At 47.2% G+C, this 11267-nt stretch overlaps 1 long non-coding RNA gene across 1 annotated transcript; it reads right to left on the bottom strand.

Moving 5' to 3' along the window:
* Positions 1-412: 412 nt before the first annotated feature.
* Positions 413-7770, bottom strand: LOC144724930 (uncharacterized). Its single transcript, XR_013586596.1, has 2 exons — positions 7196-7770; positions 413-3403 (listed from the first exon to the last, which is right to left on the bottom strand). It is a non-coding gene; the product is annotated as an uncharacterized LOC144724930 (long non-coding RNA).
* Between the last annotated feature and the right edge of the window lie 3497 nt (positions 7771-11267).

Below are 11267 nucleotides of genomic sequence, written 5' to 3'. Positions count from 1 at the left end.
ATGCTGACTACATGAATCACAGTCTGCCGGAGCTCACTAATATGGGATTTGTGAGCTCACACAATCCGGCCTGGATAAACCCCAGGATGGATCGTAGGCAGGCCAATCTGAACGCTTCCAACCTCCGCAAATGTATCCTGTAAAGGGGTCATCCATTATTCTAAGCACTGAGGTGAGGGCATAACCTACGACTGATAAAACGAGGAGCTTCGTATGGAGCGACAGGCCTAGCAGCTTCGACAGAGCTGATCAAAACATGCCGCTCAACTGATTTGAAGCGAGTGCTCCGCTGCCAAATCGGAGCTGCTCATGAAAACTCTGCTCGAGTAAAGAAACTGCTCCACTCTCTCCACAAATGGCCCATCGCTAAATAACACACAGGTTAGAAAAATACACAGAAGCATCAAATGTGCACAGTTACAGGAACTCGTTATTGAAGTGTGGATTGTTTGTAACATTAATTTTCCATATAATCAGACCTGGCCACTCCCTCCGAACACTGCCATTGTTACAGAGCCGTCAATCTGCTTTGAAGGGATATTTGGGACGGGTTTCTATTTTAAAAAAATGCAAAATACTACATAAGCATGGATTAGGTAACACTTTCCAACATGTGTAAATCCCCAATGGCAACACAACTTCTAGTTCATTCAAATTGGACCATCGTTACGAGAGTTATAATCCATCTCCCCCCCCCCCATGGACGTACAGAGCTGATGCGTAAACAACCTTCAACCTGAGTTGGAAAACATTGACAGCCACATTGGTTTCCAACTCAAACAATCATAGGGCAGCGCTGACTTCATATTAACAGTCCTGAGACAACGGTGACATTTCCACGTTGCTACGACGGCGGTGATTCTTTCCATAGCGGACTTCCTTGCATCGACCCTTGAGAGATGACGGGCCTGAGTCAACCACTGACCAGGATTTGAACCGGCAACCTTCCTACTGCGAGCCACTCACTACCCCACTGCGCCGCCCAGAGAGAAGAAATGCTATTAGTGAGCTCCTATTAAGGCAGGCGAGACCCATAAGGAGCTATTATAGCTATCACTATGACCCCAGGATGTGTTTGTCTTCCCAGGACTGATGCATTGGGAAGCCACGGTGGTGAGATGTTAACTATCTCCCCTGGTATACAGGAGGTTGGGGGTTCAATCCCGACCCTGACGCCTGCTGTATTTTGGAGTTTGCGTGTCTCTCTCCCCGCGGTCACGTGGATTTTTCTCCAGGTCCCCCGGTGTTTTCCTCCATATATAGCCACATGCGTTTTCAGTGTTTGTCTGCTATAAACATACAAATGGTAGCTCAACGAAGCGGGCCCTATCTGGTAAAATAAACAGAGGAAAACAAAAATTGGCGCATCGCCGATTCTACCTCGAGGGGCCCATACTCCTGTATTGATCCCTATTGCCATGGACAAAGTGTCTCACTCCTGTAGCGCAACAGCGCCATGTAACAAAGGGCGACACACAAAGGACGACAGGTCACTATAATCACCGGTGATGATCAATCCACTGCTGGAGAAAGGCCAACTCTCGTGGTCTTGATCTATCCAGCACCTTCACCCCAGCTGAATTCATCGTTCCATCTCCGCGGAAGATGTTGTCTTGGGCGTGTTTCATCCTTTGGCTGCCAGTCCGTCATTGTTCTTGACCACCGGCCTTTACCCCTTCCCCTAACACATCCTGCCCAAGCCCACTTATTTGTATTAACAATCTTATTACGTCTCTAACATGTATGTATGTTGAGCGTCTTTCGCACCGTACGTAGCCAACGGTGCTCATCGGAGGTTGCGGGGGAAGGACAACAAACTAAACACAAACATAAATTATGAAGAAATTAGTTTTAAATATAGATGGTAAAGTGCATAGCTCCTGTGGCTTCTTAATATCATGCGGATGTCCTCTCATCCACGTGTTCATCTTCCTATGTGCAGTCCCAAGCATGCATCTCGAAATGCTTCTTTGTGCAAATTTTGGCTTTTTCCTCCCATTGACTTTTCTTTGTCAACGTCGATATTTTCTGATCCACGTCACACCAGGTGACATACACTGGACCACCATCTCTACCCGAAGTACAAACAACGCTAGCTTGTGCTCGTGTACACGCAGCTTTTATTAAAAGGCACTACGTCGAGCACTTAAGGAGGGCAGTTCCACCGCAAAGCTTGCAGCGTTGACACGTCCCATGGGAACGAATTAGCCCAGGGCTGTGTGGCGTATCAGCTCGAGTTAATGATATTGGGTCGTTGTGTTTAATAGTCATTCTTTCTACCTTCACACAGCCATTGGCCCGGCACTAACGAGTGTTCTAGACACTAGACAACATGCACAGTAGATTTGCACTGTCCGTAAAGTATCGAGGACTTTGACCAGCCCCTCTGTGTATCCACTGCTGAATTAGTGCCTTCATAGGGGGTTAATCGACCGTACTTCACCACAAGGGTCCATGTGCAGGCTGGTGAAGTCGGCGGGCATAGATGTTTGCTGCATTGCCCACAACGTAGCCCCGCACCAAGCCTATGGCACCTGCCGTACTGCGCCTGTTGATGTCTTGAGGATTGTGATTGGGACACATCGACGTGGATTGCATGGGTGTGCATTGAATGCAGGCTCTGTGTGCGCCACATAGACTTTCCCGGCCAATATTATTAATAAGAAAGGTTTTTGGGTTAGATCGCGCAAGTATATCGTTAACCCCCCACAGCCAACCAGTAAGGTTTGTCACGTGAACAAACTGTGCCAAATTAGTAACTACTTCAGCCCACTGGTGTGTTGGGAGAGGAAAACCACCACATTTTCAATGTAAGTACGACGTTTCGCTGGTAATTACATCCAGTATCATCGGGTGCTTTTGACAGAACTGTGTGTGCGCGCATGGGCGTGTGGGGAGCGGCAGCGCAATGGTTAGCGCACTGCGCTCTGAACCCCGTGACCCGAGTTTGATTCCCGCTCATGACCAATAACAGTGGTGAATATTTGAACCGGTCCTGGGCTTCCCCTATGTGGACTCAGCCTCAAATGAGTACCTAGTTCTGTGTATAACATCACCACTGGGAAGACAAAGGCGGTCGGGCACGGTGCTGGCTACCCACCCCCTCGTGTGCCGTGCCGGCCTTCATAGGTGCTCACTTAGCAGCACTTGCCCCAACAAGTATATTAAGTTTACACGGGGGATCTTTGTCTGCACGTGCGTATCTGCGTGCGTGCCTGTCGGTAACAGATCCGGCCACGTCTACGCGGGTTGCTCGCGTTCGCCGGAGTGAGCCACCCTGCCAGCGCGTCGTTCACGAGGGCGCCCCCACGCTCCGCTGCCTCCGCTCCGGTGCCGAGGATGAGCTCGCAGCCCAGCTCCAGCGCCCGCGCCAGCCCAAGGCGCGGCTCAGGCGGAGGCTCCTCTGGGAAGGGCGGCACGGCGCCAACCGTTAAGACGCCGGGAGAGATCGTGACCCTCCTGTCGAGCCCTGAAGTCACGCCAACTCCCTTGGCTGAGTGATCATCGCTCTCCAAATCGCACAAATTCACAATATTTATACTCGTAGGTTTTTCGGTAAAGTCACGCAGGTAAAAATTAATAATAAAATAAATGAAAGCATAATAGAAATAAAATAATTATGTTATCATGTTATTATTTTATTATTTTATTGTATTATTTTATTTCTATTATTATTTCTATAATTTTATTATTCATCTTTACCTACGCGACTTTACCGAAAAAACCTAAGAGTATGAATCCTTGCAGTCACGAAAGCTTCAAATCTAGAATTCAGAATATTTATTTTTCAGAATCAGAATATTCATTTGTATCTCTAGATTCTGAAAAATAAATACTTCATCCCCTGCGGCTGCTTTGTCCGCATCGAAGCAAGCAGTTGCGCAACGAGGAAATAAAATAATTGCGCATTCGTGATTATAACGACCAAATAAGGGATCGCAAATGTGCAGCACGTGATGTAGTACGTCGCCACAAATTGCTGAGCAGATCGCATGAGGACAGTGTGTCTCTACTGCGAGCAACTGGTTGTGCAACTGCTCATAACTGGCAACAGAGATGTCAACACGCTTGTAATGAAGTTACGAAGCCGATCGCTCAGCTGTGGACCCGGCTGTAGAGCTGATCCAGAGAATAGGCCCCACCGATTGAATAAGAGTCCCACTGCTCTGCGGGAAATCCGAATGGATGCTTCATCTCATGACATGACGGCAATGGGATAACTTTGGATATTTTTCTTTTGTATGTATGGGAGACCCTTGAACATCGCGGGTAAACGTTCGCGGTTTGACCTATCGCGGGAAACCTCTTTGAAAACAAATTTAGCGATCGCGGGTATACTGTACACGGAAGTACTGTATCGTTGGCTGATACCGTGGTGTGGGGCGGGTGAGGGACGCGTGGCATTCAGTCGTACGTCACCATTTGCCGTTCAAGCATTTCGCGGACAAAGATACCCCGTATAGCCGATTAACCCTTTCCCGTTCCAATGACGTACGTCTACGTCATCAGTTTTTCTTCCGATGACGTACACGTAAGTCATCGGAACCGAATCGAAAGAAAGACTGAAATAAAATAACCTTATTTATCGATACCAAGGCTCCCACACGGCCATGCGGGAGGGCGTGTGGCACAGTTTGGCGTCAGCTATCATAAGAGTGGGGTCGTGTTGCGAGATTCAGCAGTGAACAGGACCCACCCTGCAACTTGCAGGCGTCTTGGAATGGAAAAGGTTGAACTGTTGGGGCAACTGCTGTTAGCAAGCTACCTACGAAGGCCGGCACAGCAACACCGCGATATTCAAGGGTCTCCTTATCTAAAAAAATGCCTGATCCAAACATTCATATGATCAAACAAAAGGACAACCACTGACTTCCCACGCAAAGCGATACTCATCCAATGAACCCCAGAATGACAGCGGGCCGAGTGCTACACAAACGCACATCACGACGGTCAGTCTGACGCGCTGCTGCAGCACCACTTAGCCCAACCGGATGCTTGTTCAGGTTCTATCACAATATCATGCTATCGGTGCCGTGTTATCACTCTCACGATAGGCTATTACATTGCACAATACGATGATTATTGAGATATCAGTTTCCCTCAAATTTCATGATTGTAGTTTATAAATAAGTAAAAATTTCTGCTTGCTTCTCAACATTCCTCTAGTTTTGCTGATACAACCAAATCAATTGGAAGATTTTCCCATGTGACAACTTGATTTGTTTGGCTCCGTAGGGTAGTGGAGGGCTATAGAAAACATTTATATTATATTTGAATGATTGGATGTCGTATTTTTATCTTATCTTTGTTCTATTCTGTAGTTTTAAGTCCGGATAAAGTTATTCAACTGGAGTTCCCTCAACTGTAAAGGGGCCGTCCATAAATGACGTCACGCGATTTTGGACGATTTTTGACCCCACCCCCCTCGTCACATGGCGTCACAAAAAGTCAGACCCCCCCCCCTCAAATATGACGTCACAAAGCTCTGCCCCACCCAAAAAATAAAACATACTTCAAATCGCTTTAAACTATTGTCATTGTAGTGTGTATTTAATGTGGCGCTGCACTCTGATGTTGTAGGAAAAAAACATTTAGTAAAAAGTATATTTAATTAAGTAGAACGTTTCGATTTAAAGCTTTCGTGACAGCAGGGATTCGTATTCTTGGTTCTTTCGGTAAAGTCACGTAGAAGGGAAATAATAAAATAATAAAATAAAACAATAACATTCTCACGACGTTTCGATTGCAACACAAGCAATCATCATCAGGTGTGAAACCCACAGCAATAAATTTTGTTTGCTGTGACTTTACCGAAAGAACCAAGAATATAAGTAGAACGTGTTGTCTATATTTATTTAAAGTTGCGCATTTTGATGTAACGTTACATTTCTCAAACCCCCTCCCTCCCTCGTCACACATCGTCACAAATGTCTGACCCCCCCCCAGGTGCGTGACGTCATTTATGGACGGCCCCAAAGCTGCCACGAGGCGTCTAATCATAGCAATGTGTTCTACTGTACATACAATCTATGCACAGGAGGACACTTGTAAATGCTCGTGCTGTCATAAAACGAATGATGTCGTCTCATCGCCATGCCATTAATCACTTAGAAAACCTGTCACTGAGCACTCTTTTCATAGGCAAGAGCTATTTGTAGGCAACTTGAATTACTTGCGCTTTTGTTTGTGAAAATGAAATAAGCTGAGGTTGCAGTTATCTTTGTACAACAACAATCGTAGCCACGCCATGTCGCGGAAACCCCACGCCGTGTACATGAAGGCCATTTGTGTTGATGTTAAACAAGCCCCAATGGGACCGTCAAGACAACAGGTTTACTGGAGCCTGCAGCTCCTGGCTGGCAAGGGGGCTCTTGCTACAGAACGAGCTGTTTGTTGTGAGTTGGCATCTTCGTCGGGAATTAATTCAGCCCATCATCCCCTCCCTCCGGGGTCGATACAAAGAGCACCGCTTTGTGAGGAAGTCACCAGTGGTTGTCCTGTGGATAGATCCGTCGCTAAGATTTGATGTGGACTTTCCACCATCGCCTCGGCAATGGTTTTGACTTTCGATAGCCGTTAGCGGTGGCGGCTCACGGCTCAGAGACGAGAGGCGGCAGTACATTATGAAGTCCGACGTTTTACTCCACGTGCTGGAAGAATCTCCCAGAACGTGGACCCGGAACGTCGGACACCCCGACACTTGTACGAGTCTCCGGGTGGTGTAAGTTCATCTTCCACCCCTCCCCTCTCCCCCAGCAAACCGTGTGGGTGGGTGTGTGTGTGGCACTGAGGGGCCGTCCATAAATGACGTCACGCGATTTTGGACGATTTTTGACCCTCCCCCCCCCCAATCGACACAAAAAATCAGACCCCCCTCAAATATGACGTCACAAAGCTCTGCCCCCCTCCAAATAAAACATGCTTCAAATCGCTTTAAACAATTGTCATTGTAGTGCGTATTTAATGTGCCGCTGCACTCTGATGTTGTAGAAGAAAACATTTATTAAAAAGTATATTCAATTAAGTAGAACGTGTTGTCTATATTTATTTAAAGTTGCGCATTTTGATGAGACGTCAAATTTCTCAACCCCCCCCCTCGTCACACATCGTCACAAATGTCTGACCCCCCCCCCCCCCAGGTGCGTGACGTCATTTATGGACGGCCCCTGATGCCGTCGTGGGGAGCTGTGGGTACCGTGCGCTACGAGGAGGATGCACACGCGGATGAGCAGAGCCAGCAGCAGGCAGCCGGGGAGGAAGACGGCGCCGATGATGAACTCCGGCTCGTCCAGCAGCAGCCTCATCGCAGGGCTGCCTCGCTCGCTCGTTCGCTGCGTCTCGTCTCTGGCCACACAAAACAACAACAACGACAACAGTCCCACGCGCACGAGATCAGCAATCGTTGGCGTCGGTGCGGGGGAATGTAAGTTGCAAAGTGAATGCGCTGACTGACAACGTGGCTCTCTCTCTCGCCATGTCTGTCCCTCCGCAGAAATCAACGTCCAAGCAGTCCCGTGATGAACAAGCAGTTTCATCTACACACATCCCACCCGCCACACGGACTTCTTGACGAGCGCGTTGTCTCAGCAGCCGGTTCAACGCAAGCAACTCTCTGGGACACCAGTTTCGACATTAAGTGTCTCTCTCATCAGCAGAGTCGGGCTTGCCCTGAATCAGTGCTTGACGGACTGGCAACGTTGCGGTAGGCTGGGAGGAATTACCCACGTCTGAAACGAGAGGAGCCGCTGGCTTGCTATGTGTGTGGCAAGAGCTCGGACGTAAATGTGTGAAAGTTGACCGAGGTTCGTGACGCCCCTGCCACCACCCATAGCCCCTCTCCACCTCCCACGCGTCTCTTCCCCCCTTCGGACAATGGCTCGCAGCTGCTGGGGTGTGAGGGAGGTGGGTTCCACTCAATCAGCCAGGCCGAGGCCCCTAAGCCCTGCGTGTCCCCACGGCCAGCACCAACAGTACCACCCTCCCCCTTGCTACCCGATTATTCGAGATGTTATCTGACTTGCCCTGGCATGGAAGGAGCGCGTGGGTTCGAGCCCGACCCAGACGCCTGCTGTGTATTTGGAGTTTGTGTGTGTTTTCTGTCGTCACGTGGATTTTTCTCCGGGTCCTCCGGTGTTTGCCTCCACAATTAGAATCGTGCGTTTTAGAGTATTTGGCCGCTATAAATGTGCACATGATAAGCCACTTCGCGGAGCTAGCAAATGTGGCCAGGTCGCTTCGGAAAAAGGGCTTTACCTGGTTAAAAAATATATAATTCATGGCACTCACGAATGCCAATGTGTTGTTGGGAGCTGATCTAATGCGGGCAACTTTCGTAGTCAGACCAGATGAAGTTGATTACAATGGAATTAAAGTGTTGCAATGTAATCCCGTAGTCATATTTTACTGTGAAGACGCGTGGAAGGTGTGGCTGTTTCCTGCATAAATGGAACGATCAAGGGACTCTGCCAATCTGCCACACGAACGGAGAAAAGACTGGACATATGTTGCCTGCACAGTTGTATGTTTTATTATAAGTTAAACACAAATTAAATGTACATGTTTAACATAATAGCGAGGAAGCTTGGTAGCCCGGAAAGTATCACTGAGTCTCAAGACTCCTTTTCAGGAGGGTTCTGCTAAGTTTGTGCAGTAGAGGGCGATATTGCTGCTTTGTGTAATCCAAATTGAGTAACTTGCAAGTCACATTGGTAACGTTTGGCCAACACCAATTGTTTAGCCAATAATTTCACTGGTCATAGCACGCATTTCTTCCTCTGCTTGGTAGAGCTTGAACAGTAACCTGGGCATCTCAAGCTAGACCAGTGGTTCTTAACCTGGGTTCAATCGAACCCCAGGGGTTCGGTGAGTCAGTCTCAGGGGTTCGGCGGAGGTTAAGACACACACCCGACTCATATGATTCGTGATGACACGTCCGGCTTGGCTGCAAGTGATCACGCTACATCGCTTGGCCTATCTGTGCTGCAGGGAATTTGGTGCGCTCGGTAGTCGACTTGTGACTGTCGTGATGGTACGTCGTGTGATTTCTTTCTTAATATTTGAATCCCTTCATACTATGTCGAGCAAAAAAATAAAGTGGTCGGACGAATATGTACAATATGGATTCACATGTATAACGGAACGTGATGGGAGTCAGCGTCCTAACTGCATGATTTGCAATGCCAAGTTGACCAATTCTAGTCTAGCGCCGGCAAAACTAAGAGAACACTTCCTTAAGCTGCATGGAGATGGGGAATGCAAGAACACAACGCTCGCTGAATTCAAGGTGAAGAGAACCAGATTCGATGAAAAGGCTACTCTGCCTGTTCTCGGCTTTGTACCCATCAACAAACCGATCCTCACAGCATCGTACGAAGTTTCTTACCTGATCGCAAAGCAGGGCAAACCACACACCATTGGTGAAACACTCATAAAACCAGCTGTGTTGAAGATGGCGAATATCATGCTGGGAAAAGCGGCTGAAGTTAAGTTATCCCAAATTCCTCTTTCAAATGACACCATCAGCGACAGAATAGAGAACATGAGCAATGACTTCTTGGCTCAAGTTGCAGATCTGATTTCAAGCCCGGCAAAATTCAGCCTGCAACTCGACGAGACCACAGACGTTTCCAATCTAAGCCAGCTTGCTGTATTCGTGCGCTATGTGAAAGACGATGTGATAAAGTAATATTTTTTTATTTTGTAAGCCTCTTACAACAACAACTAAGGCAGCCGATGTGAAGAAACTTGTGGATGACTTCTTTAAAGACAACGATCTTTCGTGGGATATGGTTTCTGCAGTTTGTTCGGACGGAGCTCCAGTCATGCTGGGAATAAAGTCTGGTTTTGGTGCGCTAGTGAAAGCCGATGCAACACACATCATTGTTACGCATTGTATTCTGCACAGGCATGCGTTGGCAACAAAAACCTTGCTTCCAAAACTGACAGAAGTATTAAAAATTGTAGTGGAATGCGTGAACTATGTGCGAAATAGTGATCTGAGGCACCGTATCTTCAGTGAGCTGTGTAAAGAAATGGGCTCTGAATTCGAGGTACTTCTGTACCATTCTAACGTTCGGTGGTTATCCCGGGGACAGGTGCTGAATCGTGTTTTTGCCATGCGTGTGGAATTAGCCCTGTTTTTGCAAGAGCACCAACATTGTCATGCAGATTGCTTCAAAAATTCTGAGTTCATTCTCATTTTAGCGTACATGGCTGATATCTTCGCAGCTCTCAATCATCTCAATCAGCAGATGCAGGGCGGTGGAGTCAACATTATTGAAGCGGAAGAAAACCTGAAGGCTTTTCAAAAAAAGCTACCGTTATGGAAACGATGAACAGAGAACGATAACTTCGCAAACTTTCCCCTGCTGGAAGACTATGTAAGTAAGATCGAAGATGTATCTGGAATCGGAGACATTTCTGTACCCGCGGAACTGAAGCAAGCAATTGCCACGCACTTAGATGAGCTTGCAAAGTCTGTCGACGGATACTTCCCTACAAGAGAGTCATATCCAGCATGGGTGAGACAGCCGTTCACGTTTAGTGTTGAGACAGCAGATGTCAATGATGAATACCTCGACGAAATCATTGAAATTCAGCAGAGCCAGGTTCAACAGCAACTCTTCAGAACAACAACGCTCTCAACGTTTTGGTGTCAACAAATGGTAACGTACCCTGTTATTGCTAAGAAATCCCTGGAGATTTTCATACCGTTTGTTACAACATATCTTTGCGAGCAATCCTTTTCGAGGCTGCTGGACATAAAAACGAAGAAAAGGAACAGACTTTGTTGCGAAAATGACATGAGAGTGGCACTTGCCAAGGTGAAGCCGCACATTTCTGAATTGGTCTCTGAAAGGCAACAGCAGAAGTCACACTGATTTGCAGTAAGTATTAATTATTATGTTTTTGTGTGAAAATCATGTTTTGCTGGTTTTGTTCTTTGAACACAGTGATGTTGATGCACGGTTCATTTTGTGCACCAGTAAAACATATACCTATGTTTTGAATTTGAAAAAATCATATTTTATTTTTCCAATTAAGAAGGGTTCGGTGAATGCGCATATGAAACTGGTGGGGTTCAGTACCTCCAACAAGGTTAAGAACCACTGAGCTAGACAAAGGTTGAGCCTGAATAATAATAATAATTGGACACCTGAAGCTGGGCAACAGAGGTCACCATGCACACACAGAGGTCACCATGCACACAGAGGTTGTCACAGCGGCTGCGGTGCTCTGTGATGGGCAGACAGTGCGGCGATCCTTTG

Source organism: Lampetra planeri, chromosome 22 (assembly GCF_965212315.1).
Source record: "Lampetra planeri chromosome 22, kcLamPlan1.2.h2, whole genome shotgun sequence".
NCBI classification, from domain to species: domain Eukaryota; kingdom Metazoa; phylum Chordata; class Hyperoartia; order Petromyzontiformes; family Petromyzontidae; genus Lampetra; species Lampetra planeri.
Note: the sequence above shows the minus strand (reverse complement) of the source record. Positions and strands in the feature narration are given on the sequence as shown.